This window comes from Muscardinus avellanarius (assembly GCF_963383645.1).
Source record: "Muscardinus avellanarius genome assembly, chromosome: 10".
Taxonomy (NCBI): domain Eukaryota; kingdom Metazoa; phylum Chordata; class Mammalia; order Rodentia; family Gliridae; genus Muscardinus; species Muscardinus avellanarius.
Window position 1 is genome coordinate 67,563,879 of NC_137796.1, and position 5,778 is coordinate 67,569,656.

A 5,778-nucleotide genomic window follows, 5' to 3' on the forward strand; every position below is an offset into this window, starting at 1 on the left:
TGCTAGCACTGCAAGCAGCTAGGGAGGTAGAGGTAGGAAGTGAAAGATGGTTAACATGGAGGCTGCCGTGCATATTGCCTCCTAGAAACCCTTCACTCTCTTTGCACTTTATCCAAAGCCTGAATTTAGATATTTCAGGCTCTACAGATACATTATAAATGTTTTAGTTAGGTTTTGGTCTCTTTTAGGTTTTTAGCCCAAATATGTGATAATACATTGATCTTTTACATATTGCTGTAAAGATAAATATTGGAGCAAATACTCATAGAATTTCTCTTTATAGAAAAATTAATTGTATACCTCTCAGCAAGAGGATATGATGTGGTCTTTTGATGAAGATGTAAAAATGGTTATACTATGTTTAAATACAGTATGAGCACAGTAATAAAATAGTTATTGCTGAAATTTTTCATAAACAAAAATAAAGATTACTTAAGGGTGGTCAGATGGAAGGAAGGACCTAAAAATTGGTCCTTCTAAGGCCGGGTGTGGTGGTGCACACTTGTAATCCCCGCGCTTGGGAGGCAGAGACAGGAGGATTGTGCAGGTTCAAAGCCAGCCGTGCTGGCTTAAGAGACCCTGTTTCCAAGTAAAGTATAAAAATAGGTCTGGGAGTGTAACCTGGAAGTAGAAGAGTTTCCAGGAACCCCAGTACCATTAAAAAAAAAAGTTGGTCCTTCTATAGAACAGCGGACTGAGAATTGACTATATAAGCTGGCTACTGTAGCCAAGTTCTTACCACTGCTTAGAGGCAGAAAAATAACTGTTGGTAAATGAAAAGTAAAACCAGCAGCCTTACCGCAGCTCGCCTGTGTTTTCCCTTTGTGTCATTCTTCTTAGGCCATGTAAATTTTATTTTTGTGGTGTTGGGATTGAACCCAGAGACGTTATATTCATCTATTTAGTCTTATAGATTAAAAAAGTGTTGTTTCATTTATAAATTGATACTCTCCCTAAGTCTAGATAAGGGGGATACAACATGTGTCATAAAATCTTAAAAATTTGCTGTAATATGTACTTCCTTGGCTACCCCAAAAATACTTGTGTAGGATTGTGTCTAATACTTGTGTGGGATTGTGTCTAATGTTAGCAGTTTACTGTTCTTGGTACATTTTCATTGGTCTTAGTTCTAACTGCAGTCTATTGCTGTTGATGTGCAATTTGTTATCTAGCGATCTGGATCCTGATTTCACAGGATCTTTACCTGGTCTCCATGGCTACCACTCTTCTAAGTGTCATCACTGGACCCCTTGGCATTCAATGCCTTTGCTCGCTTTGTAAATCTTGGCTGTGCAAATGCTTGTACTTACAACACCCTCTCTGGGGCCCAAACCTGAATCAATGGTTTGATTTGGCACATAACTCCAGGGGGAAATGTAATGCCCTAACAAGAGCCAAGCCGAAATTGTTTAATGCTCCTCATGAGTTTTTCAAGGAGTTAAAGTAATATCTTGTTTACCCTATAGTTAGCATCCTGGAACACAGAGCCCCACTCCAGACAAAGCTGAGTGTAAAATATAGAGAGATGATTTTTGTTTCCTGCCATTTTGAATTAAGTTTTTATGTTTGAGGCAATATTAATGTTCCATTGTTTAGTTGTTCATTTGGTGGTACTTGTTCCTTCTTTGGTTTTGATGTTTGTTATTCATTTCTTCTCTGTAGTTATTTCTTTGAGTGTTTTTTGAGTGTCAGTTTGGTTTCTATGAATTCTTCTAAACTGCTTATCTTGGAAAGTTTTTATTTCTCCATTAATTTTGAAGGATAGCTTTGCTGGATAGCAGTCTTGGATGGAAGTTATTTTCTCTAAGAGCTGAAAGTGTGTCACTCCATAACCTCCTGGCTTTTAGTACTTGAGTTAAGAAGTCTGGACATTCTTGTAATTTTGCCTCTGAATGTTAGCTGGTTTTCTTCTCTCAACTCTTTTAGGGTTCTCTCTTTAGCCTCAATTTTGTACATTTTGATTATAATGTGGCGTGGGAGTGATATTCTTTAGTTCTATCTGATTGGGAATCTAAATGTCTCATGTACATGGATGTCATCATCTTGATCAAAATTTGGGAAATGTCTGATATTTCTTTGAAGAGATTCTTAATTCTTTTTGTCTGGGCTTCTATGCCTTCTTCAATGCCAATTACTCTTAAATTTGATCTTTTGGTATTATCCCAAATATCTTGAATGTTTTTTAAAATGTTTATCTGAGATCAAAAGTGTTCACTCTTGCACATCTGGCAAGGTAGACTTTTTCTGATAATAGATGCCATCCATAATATTCATCTCTATCAACATTATCACAATGGATATATTTCTTCTTACAGAGATATGGGCATAAGTAAGGACTATGACTAAACAGAATCAAAGCAAAGATGAGGTCTCAAATCTTATCCCTCAGACTAATTCACAGCATAGGATTTAAATCAAGCTACCAGTCTTCTAAGGCAGTGACTTTCAACTGCCTTTTTATCAGCACCCCAGGGACTCTTTGAAAGGAAGCTCCAATTTGGGAGGCTGAGACCAGAGGATCACGGTTTGCGGACAGCCTCAGCTACTTAGTGAGGCCCTCTGCAACTCAGTGAGACCTGGTTTCAAAAAGAAAAACAGGGCAGGGGGTATAGCTTGGAGGTCAAATGCCCCCGGGTTCCATCCCCAGACCCGCAAAAAAAAAAAAAAAAGAAAAGAAAAGAAAGAAGGAAAAGAATCTCCACTTTCCCTCTCCCAACATGGCAGCCTCAGCAAAAAAGAAAAATAAGAAGGGGAAAACTATCTCCCTAACAGACTTTCTGGCTGAGGATGACGGGACTGGTGGAGGAAGCACCTATGTTCCCAAACCAGTTATCTGGACTGATTAAACAGGTGACCTGGAAGGAGATATGTGGCATAGTAATGATGACGATGTGTATAGAGCACCTCCAATTGATCGTTCCATCCTTTCCACCACTCTATGGGCTGCTCGGGAACCCAATATCGACTGGAGCCATCTTCCCAAATCGCCACCATATACTGCTTTCCTAGGGAACTTGCCCTATGATGTGAGAGAAGAGTCCATTAAGGAATTCTTTAGAGGATTAAATATTAGTGCAGTGTGTTTACCACGTGAACCCAGCAATCCAGAGAGATTGAAAGGTTCTGGTTACACTGAGTTTGAGGACTTGGAATGCCTTTTCAGTGCCATGAGTCTCAGTGAAGAGTCTCTAGGTAACAGAAGAATTCGAGAGGATACTGCTGATCAAGTGCAGGATAAAGACAGACATGATTATTCTTTTGGCCAAGATAGAAATCAGGATTCTGACAAAACAGACACAGATTGAAGGGCCCGTCCTGCCACAGACAGCTTTGATGACTACCCACCAAGAAGCAGTGATGACAGCTTTGGAGACAAGTATCGAGATCCCACAACTCAGACCTATATAGGGATGGGTATCAGGATGGTTATCATGATGGCCTATGCCAGGACATGGATCAATATGGGTTCAGGGCTCTCTATGATGACCGAGGCAGGAGAGACTATGATCGAGGGTATGATTCCAGGATAGGCAGTGGCAGAAGAGCATTTGGCAGTGGACACTGTAGGGATGACGACTACAGAGGAGGTGGGGACTGCTATGAAGACCGATATGACAGACGGGATGATCAGTCATGGGGCTCCAGAGATGATTATTCTCGGGATGATTATAAGAGTGATGATAGAGGTCCCCCCACCCCAAAGACTCAAACTGAATCTAAAGCCTTGGAGTACTCCTAAGGAAGATGATTCTTCTGCTAGCACCTCCCAGTCCATTCGAGTGGCTTCTATCTTTGGAGAGGCAAAACCTGTTGACACAGCTGCTGGAGAAAGAGAAGTAGAAGAAGGGCTATAAAAGGAACAGGAGAATTGCAGCACCAGCTGGATGAGCCCAAACTAGAACATCGCCCTTGGGAGAGACACCCAAGCTAGCAAAGTGAAGAAACTCGGGAGTGGGAGCGATTTTTAATTCATATCTTGTTGTGGCATATATGAATTCTCAAAAAAAAAAGAAAGGAAGTTATAATAACTAGGCTATACCTGAGGGTCTCTGGCAGTGGGGCCCAGAGGTTGGCATTTTTAGGATTCTAGTCACTGGAACGTGTAGCCAGTCAGAACTATAGCACTCGAGTAGGGAGCAATCACCAGCCAGTTCCTTGACCCATTGCCCTGCAAGGAAGGAACCCCACCCCCCCGCCGGGCACACTGCTCTCATGCTATTTTTCCCTCCAATCAGGAAACCTGACATTATCAGCTTCTGGTGTATTTTGAGCCTTTCCATTGCCTTGGTGATTTTTAGAGCAATATTTAATCAGGTGATTACCACCAAAAAGAGAAAAAAGATTAAAACAATTTCCATAAGGCATGGTATGAATAAATATGTGAAAAAATATCTAGTTTAAAAATAAAGCATGAGTTGGGCGTGGTGGCCCATGCTTGTAATCCCCACACTTGGGACAGGAGGATCGCGTAGGTTCGAAGCCAACTCACTCTGGTTTAAGAGATCCTGTTTCCAAATAAAAATATAAAATAGGTTTGGGAGTGTAGCCCGGAGATAGAAGGGTTTCCAGGAACCCCAGTACCACCAATAAATAAATAAATAAATAAATAAATAAATAAATAAATAAATAAAATCAGGAATGTTCCATATCGGATTCGTGTACGATTGTCCAGAAAGCGGAATGAGGATGAAGACTCACCCAACAAACTTTATACCTTGGTCACCCATGTTCCCGTTACCACCTTCAAAAATCTGCAGACAGTCAACGTGGATGAGAACTAACTACTGAAAGCCAAATAAAAGTTAAAAAGCAGAAAAAAAATACAAACAGTAATAAATGCTAGAGAGGATGTGGAGAAGCAGGAACTCTGATACGCTGTTGTGGTTGCAAATTAGTGCAACCACTTTGGAAAACAGTGTGGAAGAGCCTGAGAAGAATGGGAATGAACCTACCATATGACCCAGGTATACCACTCCTGGGTATCCACCCACCCAAAAGAATGGAAACCAAACTACCAGAGTAATGCATGCATATCTATGTTTATAGCTGCACAATAGATTACAAAACTATGGGATATATACACAATGGAATTCTATTCAGCCATTAAGAAGAAGGAAATTATGTTATTGGTAGGGAAATGGATGGACCTAGAGAACATTATGCTAATTAGTCAGTCACAAAATGTAAAAAGTTGTATTTTTTCCCTTATATACAAAAGCTAGGGAGAAACTGAGACATAGGAGGGATCCCAGATAAATGAGGAGAAACCTTAATTGAGTAAAGAAGTGGACCTAAATGAGTTTGATGTGGGAGTTAGGGAAACACCTCAACATTCCTGATGTACATACACAAATTTTAAGAAGCCAATCATTGTGCTGAGCATAGATAGGAGGGGAGAGGGAGGGAGTAGTTTGGAAACTGGGAAAGAGCTCAGTGAGTACTGTGTGCATGTATGCCTCTATCACCCTGAACTTCAACAAGATGTATGATTACAGTACACCAATAATAATAAAAATATATGTCATACATTTAAAAAATAGGGTGTGGAGTGTAGCTCTGAGGTAGAATGTTCAATCCCCAGCACCACACACACAAAAAAATAGATAAAATAATTAATTAGCCGGGCGTGGTGGTGCATGTTTGTAATTCCTGCTCTTGGGAGGCAGAGACAGGAGGATTGTGCAGGTTCGAAGCCAGCCGCGCTGGCTTAAGAGACCCTGTTTCAAATATATATATATAAAAAGTAGGTCTGGGAGTGTAGCCCAGAGGTAGAAGGGT

At 40.5% G+C, this 5,778-nt stretch overlaps 1 pseudogene across 1 annotated transcript; it reads left to right on the forward strand.

Annotated features, from left to right (window-relative positions):
* Positions 1–2,577: 2,577 nt before the first annotated feature.
* LOC308268662 (eukaryotic translation initiation factor 4B-like) lies at positions 2,578–4,781 on the forward strand (annotated as a pseudogene). Its single transcript has 2 exons — positions 2,578–3,981; positions 4,673–4,781. The product of its transcript is annotated as a eukaryotic translation initiation factor 4B-like (transcript).
* The last annotated feature ends 997 nt before the right edge of the window (positions 4,782–5,778 follow it).